This window comes from Lissotriton vulgaris, chromosome 3_1 (assembly GCF_964263255.1).
Source record: "Lissotriton vulgaris chromosome 3_1, aLisVul1.2, whole genome shotgun sequence".
NCBI classification, from domain to species: domain Eukaryota; kingdom Metazoa; phylum Chordata; class Amphibia; order Caudata; family Salamandridae; genus Lissotriton; species Lissotriton vulgaris.
The window spans coordinates 1,285,465,055-1,285,487,099 of record NC_141689.1 but is presented as its reverse complement, the minus strand read 5'-3'; positions in this window follow the sequence as shown (position 1 = coordinate 1,285,487,099).

The following is a 22,045-nucleotide window of genomic DNA, read 5'->3' as shown; positions in this document are numbered from 1 at the left end:
TCACCAACGTTCCCATGCTCATGAGAGTCCGGGCCAAGGGTTTGTGTGTTTGACTTATGCTGCTTTGAGTTGTATGCCAACTCCTACCCAGTCCACGTTACTCCTTGTTTTGCAAGTGGAAATGACAATGAGGGGAGTGTGGTGTGAGGGATGCCATCAACGTTGCATGATGTAGGAGTGGAACGTAGATCACCACAGTGCCTTGTGTAAATAACACCATGCTACAGTGTTAGCTATGTTAATGTGGCCATTCCATTCACTGTCATGTGTAACCTGTGAATGGTCTGTATGTGGTTTGGTTGTTGCTGTTTTATATGTGCTCTGTGTGCACCTGCCCAATTGACATAGAGGACACATACCTTCACAGCCAGGACGGGGGGTACCCCTGCCACACTACAGGCCCAGACAGTGAGAGAAGACATACAGTTGTAATGGCTATTAGTGTGAGGTGTTTGAGAGAGCTAGTGCATAGGTAGGACTTGAAGCCAATTCATACATCTTGCCCTTGTGTCATGCATCGTGCCAGGACTTTTTCTTTTTGTGTGATTGGTCCCAAGGGGTGTACTTGTTTGTGCTGTGAAGGTGTGTGTATTTGCGTTATTGCTAGTATTTGTTGTACTTGCAGGCCCACCTTCTCCCACAGAGGCCAGCTAATCTCCCCTGTAGGTTGCTTCCATTGCAGGGAGTCCTAGTTCTAGTTCAGAATGTCAGGCAGTGGTGTACTGGTTTATGTTGGTGCACAACCCCCACCAGGCCCTTGTGCGCCCTATAGCAATGCCAAGTGTCAGCCATATTGTCAGTACTTTTCCACTCCCTGTGAGGTGGACATGGTTCAGGGTGGGCTTGATGAACCATGTGGGAGGGAGTTTGGTGTCTGTGACTGCAACTCCCATCAGGCTTTTGGATACACCCACACTCCCAGCATACCCCTGCTTCCTTCCTGTGACTCAGCTTCCCTGGGAGGTGGTGTAACTGTGCTGGCAAGATGGCTGACAGTGGAGTACTGGTGTATGTTGGTGCACAACACCCACCAGGCCCTTTTGCTTTCCATAGCAAAGCCCTGGGTCAGCCATATTGTCAATACTTTTCCACTCCGTATGAGGTGGACATGGTTCAGGGTGTGCTTGATGAACCATGTGGGAGGGGGTCTGGTGTATGTGACTGCAACTACATTCAGGCTTTTGGATACACCCGGACCCCCAGCATACCCCAGCTTCCTTCCTGTGATTCGGCTTCCCTGGGAGGTGTTGTAACAGGTTTGTCAAGATGGCTGACGGTGTTTGTTAGTGTTTAGTACCAATGCATTGCAGTACTTGTTGTTAGCTTTTTGCATGTTATAAGCTAGTGTTATAATCCTCGGAGATAGCAGCTATTGCATTTCTGTAACTGGTATACAAATCACTAAATTACTTTTTACAGGCTTAATGTGGCTTTGCTAAAGCTACTAGTTTTGAATGTCCCCTTGGCAGGGATGTGTGTGTGTTGCCCTACAATGTTGATGAGATTGGTTGTGTACTCACCAGGCTCAGGTATTCCTGTCAATCCAAGGATGCCCTACGGTGAGAGTATGGCCGGCACTTTCTCCTCCCGGGATGTGAAGTATGTTGGTTTTGGTTTTAACAAAGCTGATTTGCGGGTTTTTTAAACTAAAACATGAGTACTAGTCTTCAAGTAAAGACTTGATGTACGTTTTTAATTGTTACTTATGGCTTGGTTAAGACTTTAAGAAATTCATATGAGTACTATTTAATCGAGCAATGGGAACAATGGAGGAGAAATGAAATGTTGAAGGTTGATTCTTAAAACAATAATGTATAGAGCATGTTGATAACCTGGTGTTATCCAGAATAGTGGTGGAATGACAATTAGAACGTTCATCCGAGTATATGATAGATACTGATGGATATAATATGTCTTTAACCTTATACTTTACTGAATAGTGAACCAATCATCTGATTAAAAAGCATGGGTAAGGTTTTTTGTTTCTGTTATTTTTTTTGTGATTATCAATTTGTTGAAATATTATTTGTAATATCACAACACAGTTGTACGTCATTAGCATGTCTAACCTGTCACTAACTGTAAAATTTGTTTTGTATAGAAAACTGTCCTGAAGAAGGTGTTACATCTTGAAAGCACTGAAATGCTGCGTCGACTATTTGGATTTCTTTTCAATATGAAATGTATATTGTTTTTTAATATGTCGAGGATAAATCCTCTTTTTTTACAATAAATCTTGTTGTTTTTAACTAATTTCTGTCTCTGTGCAGTGCTCCACTGATGTATTGAGAACTATATTATTGTTTATTGTTTTTATGTCTAGCTGTATACTACTGTTTCTTACCAAAAACCACACAAATCGGACTAGTGACATTGTTTGTATAGAATGGGATTTTTATTGCTTTGTTCGATTTGCAGGAGGGCCACCGCCAGTACACTAGCTGAAGGCATGCTCTCTGGATATGAGCTTCTTGACCCTCCTTTGCGCATCGTAGTACCTGTTCTGGATGTCATCCTTTGTGTGCAGGCAAGGTGATTGTGCGTTCACCTTGTTGACGATCCTCTCCCACATCTTTGTTTTCTGAGACATGGGATTCTGCTGGACCAAAGTTCAAATAAATGTCCTCTACTCAGAGTATTTCATCAACCAACAATCACTATCAGTGAACTTTAGATTCTTCTTTGGGGGCATGGTGCTGAGTGGTTTTGGAGATTGATGTGTGTGTGTCTGAGGGTGTAAGTGAGGGTGAGTGGGTGTCAGTTTCTATTGTTTGTTGTGAGTGTGTTTGAGAGGTGATAATGGTGTGGGTGTGTTGAATGAGTTGTGGGCATGGCTCAGAGTGCATTGTAGTTGTCTTCTCAGCTGTGATGTGTTTGAAATTGGAAAAGGATCATGGTAGTGGATTTGGGCCTTTACGTGGGTGGAATTGTGGGTGTGTCTTTGAGCATGTTTTTTTTCTTAATTCTTTATTGATTTCAACATTGCTTGTTTGATTCTCTTTCTCTGGATTTAAACCTGGGTTTTGTTGTGCATAATGAAGACGTTCAGTTGACTGGGAAAGACACGGTCAGGGGCAATTGGGAGGTATTCCGAGTCTGTCTCAATCACAATATGCTGTGTTGCAGCATTTGCGTACGCGTTGGTCTCGACGGGCTGTTTCAATGGTAGCCACTGTTTCCCATATGTTTTGTTCTTCCGGATTGCGCTCTGTGCAAGTCAATTTCGTTTTCCACGCATTGCATTGTACCCGTACACTCGTACTGAGCGTGTGTGTGTTGTACGGGTCCGTGTCGACTGGTATGTTTTGCGTTCTTTTTACGGGCGGATCACTGTTTACCGTGCTGCTCAGACGTGCAGATTGCTCTTTGTAAGACTTGTTTGGAAATCACACGCATGGCATTGTACTCGTAACGTCGTAAGGAGCGCATTTTTGTGGGTCGGACTTCAGGCCCGGTCCATGTCAGTCGGTACGTTTTACATCCTGGATCGGAATCGGGCCCTTTAGTGTTAATTATTTTTCAAGCAATATTCAACAAAAGCTTTTAAAAATATTATGCATTGAACGTGTGATCAATGAGAGGACTGTGTCATCTGAAAACAACAGTATTGTTATTCGTGTATTGCAGAGACTTGCATTCTACAGTTTCAGGCCCTCGAGATGTGAGCCATTTAAAAATTGTGCAAAAAAGCAAGGGTGCTGAAATGCACCTTGAGTCCAGACCTGGTAGAATAGAGAAGCTTTTAGGACATTCCACATTCAGCCCATAATGCACCAGAGCTGTTGTGTTTTAACAAAGGCTTTGTAGAGCCCTTACCAAGGGGATAATTTAATACATGGACTTTCAATGCAAGCCATAATTGTTATCTGTTATTCAGAGCAAAGGCTAATTTAGGTTGACACATTTTACATATAATGCTACTCCTCCTTGGCTCACATATAAATTGGGTATAACACATCTCCTGGTTCAGTTCCTCTGATCCTTTCCAAAAGCCTGTTTGCTCATAAATCCAATCTTTTATTAAATATGAAAGAAGAACTCAAGCATGTATCTTGTCAGCCCAATACAATTGTAATATGGGTCAGTAATTACAAGATTAATTTGAGTGCCTTTCTTGTACATTGGGACAAATGTTGCTGTGCACCATGACATAGGAGTAGTACCAGTCCCCAAGAGCGAATTAAGACTTTATGGAGTACTGGAAACCATATTATTGACTCAACTTTAGCAAGATCTAATGGGAGAAAATCAGGGACAGGAGGGTATATTGCTAAACCTCCCCCTTACTCTCTGTGAACGTTGTTGTTCTAGATATATTTACTAGAAATGCTGGTAACCCAGCCCAAGTATTTTCTGCTGGATGTATGCTATAATTGTTTCACTCATCTTCTTTTCCACCATCTAGTCTAATCGCAAACCACCCTCTTAACTTGTTACTACTAACTGTGGCACAACATTGTAGCATACATACACCTTTTTCCTGTATACATCAATCAATCAATCAGAGTTTTAGATGGTGCAGGCTACTCATCCGGAAGGGTCATAAGGCGCTGAAGGAAGGGGAGGAAGAGGGGGTTGCAGCTCCTGGAAGGTCACTGAGTTCCATCGAAGAGCCAGGTCTTGAGGTCCTTTATGAACTCAGGGAGGGATGTCATCTGTAGGAGGGGAGAAGGCTGGCGTTCCATGCCTTGGCCACGAGGAGGGAGAAGGAGTGGTCTGGTATTCTTAATCCACGGTTCTGTTGTGAGGGAGCACAAGGCCCAGTGGAGAGTGCACTGGGTATATGGTGTGATCCCGTTTGTGAGCATTTCACAATTACTGCCAGCCTGTATCTCATCTAGTTGGCATCAACCATAAAGACCTGGGATTTTAGAATTCTAGGGCAGCTAAATGCATCCTCATTAAAATGGCTAAAAGTAAGCTCTCCTTTATCCTTTGCTTCCTGACAACTAGAAGAAGTTTCAAGCACAATTGGAGCAACAGTGGGATTTTTCTCAAGTGGCATAGGACAACACTTTTGTAAATTTACTTTAAGAAATTATATATCTGTCACGTGAAATGTTGACAAGCTATATTCTGAAATGAGAAAATGAAATAATCTATCAATAAAATACTACCATGTAATAGAGGGAAGTATGAACAACTACCACAAAACTGGGCATTTTTTAGCAGTAAAGACTTAAAATATCTAGTTGGAAATGTCGACTTGCACTAATATCGATAGCAAAATATCGAGATACATAAATATCCACTGCAAGAATATTGTGGTCAAGAATATCAAGTTTAAGTTAAGAAATATTGTTTTCTAAAATATCAAAGTCATTAATATCATTTGCAAAAATATAGTTGTAAAAAGTATTGTTTTTTAAGTTAGTGTTATATATATTAGAATTTATTTTCAATGTATGTTCCCTATTTGCTTGTATAGTATTGCATTTGTTTTCTAATATATGTCTTACATTTTTAGAGCTTATACATTTTATTTTAATTACATTTAGTGTTCTAGTTCCTAGTGGGTTGTGGGTTTAGAGGGGAATACGGTGGGAAGTAATTTAATTATAATAAATTGAATATTATTTTTAATTATTAGTATTTATTTATTCAATATTTTATATGGTTGACTGTGGAAATTAATGTATTAATAAGTGATTGTTAAACATTATGAGTTCATTGGTGATTATGTTGATTGTGTCATTTTTTAGGAGTGGGTTGTGCGTTGGTAGGAGAGTAGGGTGGGAAGTAATGTAATTATAATTCATTTATTAATTAATTAATATTTATTTCCTTTATATTTCATATTGTTAATTGTGGGGATTCATTTATTGTTAATTATTTATTAATTAGTTGTTAATTTTTATAAATGAATTGGTAAATATGTTAATTGTGTTTTTTGTTGGGAGTGGGTTGTCGGTTGATGGTAGAGGTGGGCGGAATTTGCGTAATGGCCTTAAGCAAATTTCAGCGAAATCGTAAAAAATATCTACAAACACACAGAAATTCCGCAAACATGAGGAATTGCTTGTTCACAATGCTTTTTTACTGTTTTCAATCACTGTTTGTGCACTGGGGGAAATATCTTGTGAACAAGCATTTTAGAATCAAACAATTTTATTCAGCAGGCACGTAGCAGTGAACACAGCTGAGCTGCCTACATACACAGGCCGGCAGAGCAGAGTCAAATTGCACAGAACACAGTAACACAGCCATAGGGTCTACAACCCGGAGGGCGACCCGGCGAAGGTGGGCTAACAGCCAGGCGGTGAGTTCATGTAGGGAGGCGAGGCTGCTTTTTGTCAAAACCAGAAAAGAAAACAACCCGAAGGAAACCGAACCCTCCCGCCCCCCCAGTACCCAACCAACTCTAACTCCCCCCCCCCCCCATCCCCTCCCACCCTCTCCGCATCAGCTTAGTTCAGAAAACCCTCCGAATCCCAGGGTCAGAGTCCCCGTTGCTGTCCTAAGACGACCTAGCAGCCATCATGCCATCATGCCACAGCCCCGGGCGGCTCCAAGGGAATAAGTTGTAAAATCTGGAGGAACTTGGGGCACGTGACCTCCCGCAAGTCCCGGGACAACAGGTGTATGAAGGGTGCCCAAAGTTTAGCATATGTGTCCCCTTTACCATCCACACACAGGGAAAGCCTCTCCATCCCCAGAAGCAGCCATAAGCGCCTAATCCAGTCCCTGGGGTCAGGGGCGTCCAGTGAGCGCCACTTCGAAAGGATCACCAGGCGCGCCGCCAGAAGCGCCAGCGCAATCTGTCTACCTCGAGGGGAGCGCAAGGGAAACGCCTTAGGGTGAGGGAGGCCCAGCAGTACATATTCCGGTGCCCTGGGAAAGACGATACCGAAAGCATTGTCTATGTCATCTAAAACTGCTTGCCAGTAGCGCACCAGCTTGGGACAGTGCCAGAGCAAATGGGAAAGAGTGCCTGTAGCGCCGCAGCCCCTCCAGCAAAGCTTCGAGCACTTGGGGTCCCACCCATGGAGCCTCGCCGGTGTGTGGTACCAATAAGTTACGATTTTGAAGGCCGCTTCCGCTCCCGCCACGTTCGCCGCTGTGTGGTGCGCGCGATAGAAAATTTTACCCCATTCCTTACTCGTTAGGGGGCGGCCCAACTCCGTCTCCCAACGAACCTGTGCCTTGGAGCGCTGCGGGTGGTGGCGTTTCATAATGAAGGCGTACAGCTCGGAGATAAGCTTGCGATCGTCTTTCTTGAAGGCCACCCAGCGTTCCAGAGGTGTCATTGGACGAGACATGTCCGCGATGTTGTCAGGAAGCGTCACCCAATGCGCCACCTGCGAGTAGTGGAAGGCGTCAGCCACGGTCAGCTCAAAGTACTCCCGGCGCAGCGAGGTGAACGGTATCAGCCCCTCCGGCTGAAAGAGGTGACCCACTCTCTTACAGCCCAGTTCCCTCCAACGCTGGAAGACCGGCGAGTCGCACCCGGGGGGGAAGTCCGGGTTGTCAACGATAGGCGTCAGTGGGGATGGAAAAGTGGTCCAGCCACGCCTGAGAGCTAGCCGATCCCACACCGCCAGGGTCGGGGAGGTCACCGGGGAGGAGTAAAGGCCCCAGGATCTGTGTTTGCGTGGGAGCCATAGCTCGCGCCAGATGTTGCGCCCGGCCACAGTCTGGTCCATGAAGAGCCAGTGCTTGCTGGACAGCGGCCTATTCCATTCCAGAATGAAACGTAGGCACGCTGCCTGGTAGTACGCCTCCACGCACGGGAAGTTAAGGCCGCCGTCATCGCGCGGCGCCATGAGGCGGTCAATAGCGATGCGAGGGCGCTTATGGTTCCACAAAAAGGTGGTCAGCAACCGCTGGAGTTTTCGTAGAGTTCCCGTGGGGGGGCGCAGAGGCAGCATCTGGAAGAGATAGAGGATGCGGGGAAGGATCGTCATTTTGATCGCCGCGAGGCGGCCAAACCAGGCCAGCTGCAGCCGGGACCAGTCCGAGACAGACTTAGCCGTTTGGTCAATGAGGAGCCTGTAGTTGAGAGCAACCGTTTGCGCGAGCGTGGGCGCTAGCTGGATCCCGAGGTACGGGATGGCCGAGTGGACCCATTGGAACGCGAAATCGGCATCGAGGTCCCGGACCTCCTCTTCCGGCACCGAGAGGTTCAGGATTTGGGACTTCGAGAAATTGACCTTGAAGCCGGCCACCAGTCCGAAGTCTTCCAGCTCCCGGGAGAGATGTCTCAGTGAGGAGCGCGGGTGCGTGAGGGATAGGATGACATCATCCGCATAGAGGCTCACCTTGTGCTCCTCTGCCCCGAAGCGCACCCCCTGTACGTCCGCATTGTCCCGGAGGCGTTGCGCAAAAGGCTCCATATAGAGCGCGAATAACAGGGGCGAGAGAGGGCACCCCTGCCTCGTCCCCCGGGTGATCGGAAAACAATCAGACCGACAGCCATTCACTCGAACAGCGGCTTGGGGGGAGGCGTAAAGGCAGCGGACCCAGCTAACAAACGAGTCCCCCAGCCCGAACTTACGCAGGACCGCAAACATGTACGACCAGTCAACACGGTCGAAAGCCTTCTCGGCGTCGATGGAGAGGAAGCATGCCTGCGTACGCGACCGGCGAACCAGATCCATCAGATGCAGGAGGCGTTTGGTGTTCTCCCCGCCCTGACGCGTCGGCACAAAGCCCACCTGGTCGGGTTCAATGATACCGTCCATAAACGGGCCGAGGCGAGCGGCCAGGATGCCCGAAAATAACTTCATGTCTATATTCAGAAGCGAAATGGGGCGGTAGGAGCCACACTCCTGGGGGTCCTTGCCTGCCTTATGAATAACAGTGACCACGGCCTCGGCCATGGACGGCGTCACGTTCCCGGACTCTCGGAAGGAGTTGAAGAGACGCGTCAGGAAGGGGGCCAGCGCGGGACAAAACTTCTTGTAGAAGGCGGCCGTAAAGCCGTCAGGGCCAGGCGATTTCGCCACCTTCAGGCGCGCAATCGCTGAGATGACCTCCTCAATGCGTATCTCGGCGTCTAGCGACGCAGCTGAGGTCTGCGACAGGGGAGTGATGTCACAAGACTCCAAGTATGCTTGTACTTTGTCTGGGTCCGGGGGGTCAGCAGAGTAGAGAGCTTGGTAGAAGCGCTGGAAGCTGTTCGCCACTTGCGCGTCAGCCACCTGTACCTCCCCATGTTCGTCCTTGACGGAGGACACCATCAATTGTTGCGTTTGCGCCCTCAGACGGTGCGCAAGCATCTTACCCCCTTTGTCGCCACTAAGATAAAATTTATGCCGCAGACGGAGGAGCGCGTATTCAGCCCTGTCCAGGTCAAGGTGTTTCAGCATGCGCCGTTTCGTCTCCAGTTCCCTCCAGACCCTTTGCGCCCCGGTCCGTTTATGTATCGCTTCCAGCCCGTGGACGTCCCTCTCGAGCTCCTCGCGCTTCTCTTTGCGCGCCTTCGCCAACGAGGCCGAAATCGCGATGCATTCCCCCCGCACCACCAGTTTAAGCGCTTCCCAAACCGAGCTAAGCGACATCCCGACGGTCTCGTTGGTGTCAAAGTAATGCTTGATCGTGTCCTGCAAACGATCCACCACCGAGGCGGCGTTAAGCAGAGAGTCGCGCAGCCGCCAGCTCCCGCGCGCCCGCGTCCCGGACCCTCCCGACAGCATAACCGAGATAAGCGCATGGTCAGAGAGGGAGCGCGGCGCTATCTCCGCAGAAGAGAGCCGGGAAAGCAGGGAAGAAGAGGCAAGGAAGTGATCCAGGCGCGCATAGGACTTGTGCGCAGCAGAGTAATAGGTGAAATCGCGCTCAGCTGGGTGCAAATGCCGCCACACATCATGGAGCCCCCCTTCCCGCAACCAAAGCAGACCCCCCTTGGAAAGCGCGCCAGACGCGTGAGAGCGCGCCTCAGACCTATCAAGCGCCGGATCCATCACCACATTCAAATCACCACCTACCAGGATCCCGGGATCAGGAGAAGCCAACACATCCGCGAGCGCTGAGGTCAAAAAGGCCTCCTGTTGCACATTTGGGGCATAGATGGAGCCCACCGTGAGTTGGGAGTCCCCCCATTGGATCCTAACCGCCAGAAAGCGCCCTCTAATGTCAACCACCTGGGATAGCACTTTACAATGGGCTTTCGCACTGATCAATATCGCCACCCCCTGTCTCTTTGTGCCACAGGAGGACCATATCTGGGTGGGGAAGCGCCTGTCCTTCATCCGCCTCGTGTCTTTGGCGAGTAGGTGCGTCTCTTGCAGGAGACAGATGTCGCCACCCGACCCTCCAGCAGGGAGAGGATCGCCGCCCTCTTGACAGGGCTATTGAGACCTCTCACATTCAGGCTAACAACCTTCAAATCCCTCCCCATCTAGCAAGCAAAAGAAGCACTCTGCTGAGAGAAACTAGCGGCTGATGCGGAGAACCCTCCCTCCCCCTCCCTCCCCTCCCCTGACCCACATCCCCCCCAAAACCTTCCAAGTCAACCCCCCCAAAACATACCCACCCCAACAACAACAAACCCCGACATGGACCCCAGGAGCGAACTACCAAGAGGGAACAAGAGTCTGTCAGTGAAGTCCCAAGGGCTGGGGGCATGGACTTACTCCCACCAGCCACCCAGATCCTGATACAGGACAATATACACGGGGAACGTGTCAGTACATTACCCATCAGTGTCCAGTAGGTCGGTCCCTCCACTGCCAGCCAGCCAAGATGCACAGGGAAAGAAGTTCCGCCAAACCATTCAGGGCCCCTCAGGCGAGACCGTCACCTTCGACACCGAGGCCACTGCGGCGTCACGCTCCTGCAGGCTGACGGACAAGTCCGGGCCCACTGGCTTGGACGCCCTGCCCACGGTGTGCCATTCCTCGGAGCGGCGGCGAGACCTCGAGGTAGGCGATGGATGCTCAGCGGCCGGGTCGGCCTGCTCCATACCCAACAGGTCACGGGCCACCTCCACTGAGCGCACCTGAATCAGCTTCCCCTTCCATCGGAAGACCAGCCTGAAGGGGTGCCCCCAGGAGTAGGGGACACCCTGTTCCTTCAGAAAAGCTGTGACCTCCCGGAAGCCCCGTCGCTTGGCCAGGGTGGTGGCCGCCAAGTCCTGGTAGAGCACAGGGCGATGGCCACGAAACAGAAGGGGGTCATGCTCACGGGCTTTCTTCAGGATCCTCTCTTTGAGTTGGAAGTTGTGGACGCACACCAGGATGTCCGGGGGGGGTGCGTTGGAGCCACGAGGCAAGCCGACTCTATGGGCCCTGTCCAGCTGGATCTCGCCGAGCTCCTCGTCCTGTAAGATGTGGCGGAACAAGCCGTCGATGTACTCGCGCAGGTCCGGCCCCTCACCTTTCCAAGGGACCGCACGAATACGAATGTTATTGCGCCTGGACCTGTTCTCCAGATCCTCCGTGTGTGATTGCAGGTCGAGGAATTGAGTGTTAAGGCGGAGGATCTCCTGCTGGAGCCCATGGATGTCCCCCGCCGTGTCCACGTCGTGCTCCTCGAGGGTCGCTACCCTCTCCCCGATGGCGTCGACGTCTCGGCGTACTTCCTGGAGGTCCGAGGCCAGCTGCGTCCGGAGCTCCTGTATGTCCTCCTTGATGGCCGCAAAGAGGTCACGCATAAAGGCCTTGGTGGCCGGCGCCTCGCCCTCCTCTGGCGCCGCCGCTTTGTCAGGGGCCGTCGACGACCGCAGCGGAGAGCTTTTCAGCGAGGCCTCCTTCAGGGCTTTCTCCCTCTCCTTGTCCTTCTTGGTTCTGTTGGCCGTCATGGTGGCGGCGGACCCCCAGATGCCAAAAGCGCGCCTCCGTGCAGTCGCCGGGCGTGTAGCAGGGTCCGCAGGCGTAGTGCGCCCGGGCAACCGCGCTGTCCAGGGGCCAGCGAGCGTCAAATCCGTTGTCCACGGTAGGGGCTCACCACCCGGAGGCCCTGACCAGGCCGAAGGCGCCGGGGGTGAGGGTGGGACTACCGCCCCCACGTGCTGTGTGTGCGCCTTGTCCACCACCGGCCCAGGCAGGAGGGGGGAGGGGATGCCGAATGGCGCCCCGCAGGTCTCTTCTCCCCGGGCAGGGCCCAGGCACACGAGTGTCTCCACAGAGCTAGCACTGGTCCATCAGGTGCAGCACGGTGCACCACGCTGGGTATCCCCGCCAGGCGACACCACCGCCGGCCCAGGCGGGAGGGGGGGGGATGCTGGTCGGTGTCACGCAGGCCTCTCCTTACCGGCCAGGCCCCAGGCACATCAATGCCTGCTTAGTGCCGCTGCTGTCTCGCCGGGTCCAGCGCTGTGCCCCCCGCCGGGTGTCCTCTGCGGGTGCTCCCCACCGCTGGTCCAGGCGGGAGGGGGGAGGGGATGCTGGACGGCGCCACGTGGGCCTCTCCGCAACGGCCAGGACCCAGGCACGCCAATGACCTCTGAATGCTGCTACGGTCCGGGACCAGTGCTGTGCCCTCTGCTGGGAGCCTCCGTCGATTGCCTTCCCCCGCTGTCCTAGGCGGGAGGGGGGAGGGGATGCAAGCCGGTGCCACGCAGGCCTTTTCACTCTGGCCGCTCTCACCTCGTCGGGTCCGCCCCACCAGCTGCAGCACGGAGCACCTCGGCGGGTGTCACCAGTGGCCTCCGGCGAACCTCCGTTGCGATGGGACGCCACAGCAATGGCGGCCCGCGCGATGTGGCACTAGTGCAGGCCGCCGAGCCGGGACCCACAGTGGGCAGCGCGCCGGCCGCGCGCACCACGGTCGCTAGGTGCCGCGCCGGCTCCACCGCCACCCAGCGCCGCGTCCGTTTCTCCGGGGCTGGAGCGCCAGGAACCGCACCCGCGGCTACCGGACCGTCACTGAGGCCGCCGGTGACACTTTGGAGACGGCAGCGAGGTCCCCTGCAGGGCTAGATCAACGCTTTGCAGAAGCGGCAGCGGAGGGACCGAGAAAGACGTCCTACGCTGCCGCCATCTTGGCCACGCCCCCTGAACAAGCATTTTAGAACGCGAAAATATTTTGCGAAGCCGCGGAATGTTGAATTTTGGGCAATTTTCTGTTCTACACAGAACGCACAATTCCGCAAATTCCGGGAGCGGACGGAATGTACTACCCAGGCCTAGTAGGTGGGGCGTATTGTGGGAAGGTATTTAATGTTAATACATTTATTAATACTTTCAATATAATCCATTTATTTTCTTATATAGTGTTAATTATGTGAATTAATGTATTACTAATTATTTATCTTTTGCCTGTTAATTGTTCATATTTAATTTATTAATTGTAAATTATTTATGTTAATTGTGTCATGTTTTACAAAATTGGTGGAGGCATTTATAGGGGAATATTGTGGGAGGTAATTTATTTATAATTAATTAATCATTATTATATTAATGAATTAATGTAACACTACTCATAGAAATTATGTGAATATTTTTATGTGTGTGTTTTGGTGTTAATTGGGGTAGAGGGTGGAAAGTTATTTAGTTTAAATTAATTAAATTAATAATTACTTAATCATTAATATTTATTAATTGATAAACATTTTGGGAAATTGTTTTGTTTTTATGTTGTGTGGAGATGTAGGTACAATAGCTGTAATGTTTGGTTAGTACATTAATTTTTACATTTTTAAATGTGTGTTTATAATTATTAATATTTGTTTACATGATTGTGTTAGTTATGGAGGTGCTCTTTTTTGTTTAATTTATATGTGTTTGGTAAATTGTGTGATGGTATAGGGTAGTACAATAAATAATACATTTTTGTATTTTTTTTTATTAACATTCATTTCTATTACGAAATATGTATTTGTTTGTAATTTTTTGGTTAAATTAAAATCATTTATTTTTTATGTCTGTTTTAATGTTTGCTACATTAGAATATGTGTCTATGTTTTCTTAAATTTTATATTTATATATGTGTTTTGTTTTTGTTTTTTGTTATATTTTGTATTGTAGTTGATATTTTGTTTGTTTTTAAATTAGAATTTTGTTCTGTGGGAATAGTAATTTTTACCCCTCTGCTATCCACCAATTACCCTTTTGTTGCATTTGCAGGAGTGGGAATATATTTTATACCCCTACACTATCAAAAAAAGTTCCTACTGTTGCACTTGCTGGAGTGGGAATAGCAATGTTTACCCCTCCGCTATCCAACACTTTCCCTACTGTTGCACTTGCAGGAGTGGGAATAGTAAAGTATCCCTCTCTGATATCCAACACTTTCCCTACTGTTGCACTTGTTGGAGAGGTAATAGTAGTTTTCACCCTACGCTATCCAACACTTTCCCTACTGTTGCACTATATGTAGTGTAAAATGTAGGTTTAAAAAATATTACATATTTTAATATTTTAAATTATGTTATATATATATTACCTACTGGCGGTCGCCAGTCGGTAGTTATAGTCAGGACCTATATTATCCATAGGAAATCCGCAACATTCTATTCCCAATAACTTTGGCGCCGATTGATGAATCTTTGCGAAATTTTCAAACTTTTGGCCAGCTCAGTTCCACTCCTCCCTTGGGGTTGATTCATCAAGCGGGGGCAGAGAAAAAAGGGGGGGTCCCAAAACGTGTTTTCCCCATGCAATTTCCCATAGGACCTTTAGCCACAGCTACAGCCGAAACTGCTGAACTGAATTATGCCTAATTTGGCAAAAAGGTAGTCCTCAGTTCAGATTTGTGCCTGTTGCTTAAATGGTGTCAATCTGTTCAGCAGATACTGAGAAAATTACAGTTAAAATCATTTATATAATCTATGGGCGCGGTGGATCCAAGGGGGCCTGCGCGCACCGTGAGCGTATGATAAACGCACCGTCCCGATCACACCCTGAATGCTAATTGTCTGTCAAGTGGTTGTCAACATTCAATACTAGGAAGTGTTGACAGCCATTTTGTGTCTCGGTAGAAGCGAGGCGTATGTGTGCAAAATGTATAAAAGGGGAAGGGTAGAAATACCCTCACCCTCTAGACCTGCTCAGGGGGTCCCAGAAGGACTCCCAGGCCCCCCAATTTTTTTAATTTCTTTTTTAAAACTCGCTAAGTGCGAGCAGGGTGCGCAGATTCTGCCCAAAAAAAAAATATTGAGCCCCCGGGGGGCCAAATCCAATGGGCAAAATAATACATTTAAAGGGGCCCCAGAGGACCCCCCCGCCCCCGGGAACCGCCACTCCCCGGGGCTACAAAATAAATTGTTGGGAGGAGCTCAAAAGCCCCTCCGAGTATAATTTGTGGGGGGGCTCGAAGGCCCCGAAGCCCTGGGGTCCACCACCCCCAGGGCTTTCTGTATCGTGGGAGGGGGGTGCATGGCCTTCCTCTTGGAGCCCTCGAGGGCCTTGGGGACCACCACCCCCCATGGCTGGCACTGTCGTTTGCTAGGAGAGGGCAGGAGTTTCCCGCCTTCCTATAGCAAATGTTGTTTGGATTTTGAAAGAGAGAGCAGGGAAACCTGTTGTCTCTTTTCAAAATCCAAACCATATTGCTTTTCCACAGGTGTAGCTGCATCTTGGAGGGAGGTCTGGATGCACTCAGATGGTCTCTGTAAATAAAATGGCAGTTTAAAAACTAAGATTTTTCTAATATGGTGGATAAGATGCAGTTTTGAAAAAAGAAAAGAAATGATTGGTTGTTTGACAACATTCCATACTGAAATCTAGGGTGCATGTTTTTGTTTTTTAAAAGCAAGAATCTTATTGGTTAACAAAATCTGATTGAAAGGAACATTACATAGGAGAAGCTGATATGTTGAAAAGTCAAGCGCACTTGCTTTTTTGATTAGCAACATTGTGTGATGAACTTTTGACCTGTGTGCTCAGTTAAGTGTTCCATGAACTGTTTCTATGGTAACTGGCAAAAGCATATTGGGGGTAGGGTTCACATTTATGTCTATTGGAAAGGGTACACATGTGTAACCAATAGAAATGTGTGTTTGCTTTTAAATTAATGTGGGAAGCAATGTGATTTGATGTTTAGGTGTATATGTGTTCAAAATTGGAGGGAAACTTTGCCATTCTTTGGTTCTGGTGAGAGGTGTACAGAACAGAGATTCTGTATAAGAAAATCTGGTGTGTGATTGGCATACTTCTTATTCTACAAAACAATTTGAAAGGTGAGTTATTAATTTGTGAGGGGATGTATGTGATGCATATTGATTTTAATCAGAATAATATTGAAACTGTTGGTGTAGATAGTGTAGAAAATTAACCACTAGTTATTTCTGTTAATGGTGTGCTGACTAAGAATAAGAAAATCAGGCAGGAGTTAGTGGATGTTAGGAAAGTGCAAAAGGCAACATTGTATTTGATAAAAAACAATACATACTATAAGAATGTTTATATGGGAGAAGAAGAAACATTTTTAGCAGAAGATACTGAAACGTCAAGTGGACAAATTGAAAATGTGGATATGTTAAGATGTGAAGAAATCTATGAACATTACAGGGTGCATCCACTTCATTCAAAAGAAGTGATGGGGAACACTATTGAGTTGTTCCAAATGAAAAAAGCAAAAGGAACTCCCATGAGTGTATGGGAAGAGAGCTTGGAAGCTCGTTGTTTTCGACAGCTGTTCCCAACTGGAAAAGGAGGACGATATGATGAACGTCCTGTGCAGATTCCTGCATCTGAATATAGGACAACTAGATTATATGCAGAAGATCCAAGATTTCGACAATGTATCCCGTATATATTTTATCTTTTGTTTGAAAGTGACTTGTCTGGACTTTCATATGCAGTAAATCACGAGTTAAAAACTGGAATACATCTTCAAAATGTATCTGCAAAAGATTTTATGGATAAAGTGCACCAGAGAGATGGGCATCTAGAATCTCAGCTCATTAATCTTATGGCATGTCAGCGTGGGACTAATGAAAATTGTTACCGTCGTCATGGAGAACTGAAATGTATGCTATGGAGCTTAGGAACTCCTACATAGTTCCTTACCATAAGCTGTGCTAAGTACGCTTTGGATGATTTGCTAGAATTTCTTCGAGAGGCATATTCCAATATAAAAAATATTGAATATAAGACACCTGGAGGATTGTGCTCTTTGGATCCTGTTAATGTATGCAGGTCATAGATTTGAGGCTATATGTCTTTTATCTGCAAAAAAATAAATCCTCCTCTTGGAGAAGTTGTGGATTTCTTTTGGAGAAAGGAGTATCAAGCAAGAGGATCTCTTCATATACATATGCCATTATGGATTAAGGATGCTCCCAAATCTGGAACAGATGTGGATGATACTGGTTTTAGTATTATTGAAGAATATGAAACATGTTTTGTACCCAAAAGCACAGACGAAAACAGCTTAAGAGAACAAGTCTTACAATTCCAAAACCACCGATGTGGAAAATACTGTTTACGAAAGTACAAATCTAAGAACAAGTTCTACACCAAATGTTGTTTTGCATTTCCACGTCCTGTAATATCCAAAGGAAGAGTGAACAGTTTTATGTCATCTTTGCGACATACTATCACAAGAAAGTCTCAAAAAAATACCTACAACTTAAGAAGAAATGAAGAGATTAATAATACATAAATGACTACAACCCAGTTATTTTGTCCATGTGGAATGCTAACATGGATATTCAGTATGTTGCCGACAATTCCATTGCTGTTGCTCGGTATGTAACGACCTATATTTCAAAATCAGAAAAGACAGAATTGAAAGAAATGTAGGAAGTGATTTCTCACGAGAAGACTCTAAGTAAGAAATTATACAGTTTCAGTTTGAAGATGTTATCGCATCGATAAATCGGAGCATATGAATGCGCAGATTGGTTGTCATCTGCAAGTCTATACTCTAAATCTAGAAGAATCATCTGGGTGAGTCTAGGCATTGCAGCAATGTGAGAGTTTTGAAATCTGTACACGGTATTGAATATTTAGCTGAAAAAGATCCAGAAAGTACAGATATTTTGAAAACAAATATGTTGGACACATATTACCCAAACAGAAGTCATCATCTTGAGAACATGTGTCTCTATGAAGTGCTGCAAAACTACACTTTTATACGGAATACTAAAGAGAAAAAAATATGGAGTCATTGGTTCCAAAGGATGTTTGGTGAAATAAACACCTCGTTGGTGATTGGCCGGGGCCGGGACTTGCCTCTTAGGATGATTTACATGTGGGGGATTGGTAATTTTTTATACTCTTGTCGGCCTCTGCAATTCTTTCTCCCTGGGGGCTAATTGGTTGGGTGTGCCCTATTTAAATGTCCTCGGGGGGTGTCCTGTTGTAGTATTCCTGCTTCTTTGTTACTACTGCTTTGAACCAGTGTGAGTTAGTTATGGGCAAGCACCATCATAAGGGAAGTATGCCTCTCCTGTGCCTTCCTCTTCCCCTGGGTCCGGTGGGGACTCCGCTCCTCCTGTGAAGCATGACAGGAAGGATGATGATAGGATTAAGCGCCTTATTCTGGAGACTCTTTCTGATCTTAAGGCAAACAAGAAGGCTGCTGTTGGTCTTTCTGGTGCTGCTACCCTTTACTCGGATATTTCCTCCTCTGATGAGTCTAATGAGTCTTCTCTTGCTGCTGTTGTGCTTCAGGGCAAGTACATTTCGAGGAACCTCTTGCCTGATGTCCTTTTCCCATTTGTGGGTTAACATGGGGTTTCCTGATGATTCTACGCCCAGCTCCTCTCTGGATGCTCTCTTGCTGCAATTTAGGAAGCCTGTTGACTCTTCTCTGCCGGTGCATCCTTTTGTGTCTGATGTCCTGCTGAAGGAGTGGAAGGACCCAGATTATATTGCTATAATTTATTATATATGTTATATATATTACCTACTGGCTATCGCCAGTAGGTATATATAGTTAGGATTAATTCCCTATGGGATTTTTGAAAATTCTATGTCTAATAACTTTGGCGTTTGTGGACGGAATCAGCTGAAATTTTCAGGAAAATGGCACATTTTGTTTCTGAGCAGCCCCTGAAAATTTGGTGGGGTTTCGTCAAGGGGGGGCCGAGAAAAAAGGGGGGTCCCAAAACGCGTTTTTCCCATTCATTTTTCCATAGGGCGGTTGGACTCACTTTTAGCTCGAACGGCTGAATGGATTTGCACGAAACTTGGCAAAATTGTAGGGACTGTTAGCCCGATGTGCCTTTGCTAGGTCTCAATATATGTGCTTCAAAGGATTTTGAGAAATTAACGTTTAAATCAAGATATATATCTGTAACAGCGCTCCGGGCAGCGATCCGGTCCGCTTACTTTTCGCGTTTCGGAACTTTGCGCGCAGAAAGCTGATTGGCTCTCCGGTGTCTGTCAACATTCTAAACAGTCCGGAGCGGCCGCCATCTTGTCTCTCGGAAGGATCGAGAGAGAAGAAGAGGTGAAAAACGAAGCGGGAATTTAATGAAAGGGGGCAAGGTATCCCCCTCTTGACCCCCTAGGAATGTTGTTGGGGTTATTAAAGGGTCCCGTGGGGAAAAGAAAAAAAAAATGATTTTTCACGGTAGAAGCGCGGCCGCGAACTGGTAGCGAAACGGAATTCGCCATTTTGTGCTTCGTAAATTAAATTACTAGTTATAAGTGGGTGCGGGAGACGTATCCTAATCCCCTATGTTTCCTGAGGGTGGGTGAGGAGGCTGATATATGTTGATACATCTCTTCCAGCGGCTGTGCGTGAGCTTTTTTTTTTTTTTTTTGCTGCGTGACAGTCCGGAGCGGCCGCCATCTTGTCTCTCGGTAGGATCGAGAGAGAAGAAAAGGTGAAAAACTAAGGGGGAATTTAATGAAAGGGGGCATGGTATCCCCCTCTTGACCCCCTAGGAATGTTGTTGGGGTTATTAAAGGGTCCCGTGGGGAAAATAAAAAAAAAATGATTTTTCACGGTAGAAGCGCTTCACGGGCCGCGAACTGGGCCGCAAACTGGTAGCGAAACGGGAATTCGCCATTTTGTGCTTCGTTAATTAAAGTACTAGGTATAAGGGGGTGCGGGAGACATATCCTAATCCCCTATGTTTCCTGAGGGTGGCTGAGGAGGCTGATATATGTTGATATATCTCTTCCAGCGGCTGCGCCATCTTGCCTTTTTTCGAATGCCACAATTTTGTCGTGCACGGCAGCCATTTTAGATGCCAGGCTGGTCCCAGGCTATCACCTACCCCTGCGGATGTAGTTTATGGCCCCAGCTGTAGAGAATTCAGACATGCCAATCCTCCTGATTCAGGCGTGTGAGTACTGATTTCAGTGCTAGTCTCCCGCCTCCCGATTTCTGCAAGCAAAAACCCGGGGGCATATTACGAACAACTAGCGATAATTTTTGTCTATAACTTGTTTAGAGACAAAAATTATCGCCGCACATCGGCGATTTTTATCGCAGATAAACCTTGCTATTATCGCAGAAAAGTCAGCGATATTCATGTATTATCGACCTAATGCTCTTAGCCATGTTATCCACCTCCCATTGGATAACATGGCTAAGAACTGCTCAGGGCAGGTGTTAGATTTTGGAGATATTCGCGCTTAGCGCGAATATCTCCAAAAGTTGGTAATAGAAGGTAGCGATGTTAGGGACTGTTTCCAGTCGCTAACATCTTGGCACGCCACTTTGCATGTCATTAGTGATAAGTATCACTGACATGCAAAGCCGGGCCCAAGATGGTCGCTATCTCCTTTTAGGTGTCACTAACTGGTGTTAGCGACAGCTTGATAATAGGGAAATAATTTTATCTCCGCTTTCATGGTTTTTAAAGCCAAAAAAGCGGAGATAAACCCCCTTGATAATATGCCCCACGATTCCTTGGGGGTTTCAGCTGACAGGGCTTGGTATTGTGTTACATGGTAATTTTTCCATGAAACGTCAGAGGGTCGATGTAGGGGTTCTAGAAGAGGTGATAAACCATTTAAGCCTCATGAACAAGCGCATGGTCTTTTAAAGATTTGTGAAGTACTCGGGGCGGCGGTGTGTGTGTGCCCTCTTTCAGGAGCGGGCGGGGGGGCACTGCCAGCAACTTGCCAGGTCAGGTAGTGTTCAACACGTGCATCACCCTTTCTCTGCCTGCTATTGCGCTCCATGCTTCGGAAAGGTAAGAAAAAGAACGTGCATTTGAGTTTGAAATGTCCGATCCTGCAGCAGCACACTTCCAAAGCCCACACATGACAATAACCCGATTCAAGGCCCCATTCACCCGTTTTTCAAAAAATAGATAACACTCCAACAAATTAAGGTTATAAAACTTTATTAACTTTTAACGATAATGAACAGAACAAAAACTAAAAACATTTAAACATTTATTAACACAAAAAGCAACAATGGTTAGAAGCTGTCTTTTGTGCGAATAGTCCCAAGGCAGCACAACGTGCAGAGTTCTGGACGGCACCCAGGTGATGTCGCCTGGGTGCCGCACTGGTTTAGGGATCCTACAATGCTGCTCCGAAAATTGGCGTGGGGCGTCCCGGGTGGGGCGGGGGGAGGCCTCGTCAGTAGCGGTCTGTTGTGCGAATAGTCCCAAGGCAGCACAACGTGCAGAGTTCTGGACGGCACCCAGGTGATGTCGCCTGGGTGCCGCACTGGTTTAGGGATCCTACAATGCAGCACAGAAAAACAGCGTGGGGCGTCCCGGGTGGTGCGGGGGGAGGCCTCGTCAGTAGCGGTCTGTGTCCAGTGTCACATGGCTGACACAACATGTACGACAGGCACCCAGGTGATGTCCAGTAAACTGCCGCACTGGTTTTGGTATCCTACAATGCTGCTCCGAAAATTGGCGTGCGGCGGCCCGGGGGGGGGGGGGGGAGGCGGCGTGAACGGGCCTCCCCAGGTGGCGGCCATCTAGCTGAGTTGCGCTCGCTCTTGCGGCCACAGCGTCTCGCTCACCATGTTGTGGAGTTGCTCCCACTCTTGCAGTGCAGTGATAGGCGGCTGCCACATGGCTGTCAAAATGGCGGACGGCTCTTCGGTTTTGGGCCTGGTCCACTGAAATGGCCCTGGGACACCTTGGAAGTCGGACGCTTGCCTGCTAGGGCTTGGGCTCCATTCTCGAAAAGCGTCCCCTCAGCCGTGAAGATTGTATAAAAGTCTTGGGGGCCCCCGACTCCCGCAGGCTTCCGGTGGGGAGCGGCTGCCATGATTGCTCGCGGAATGACCACGACGG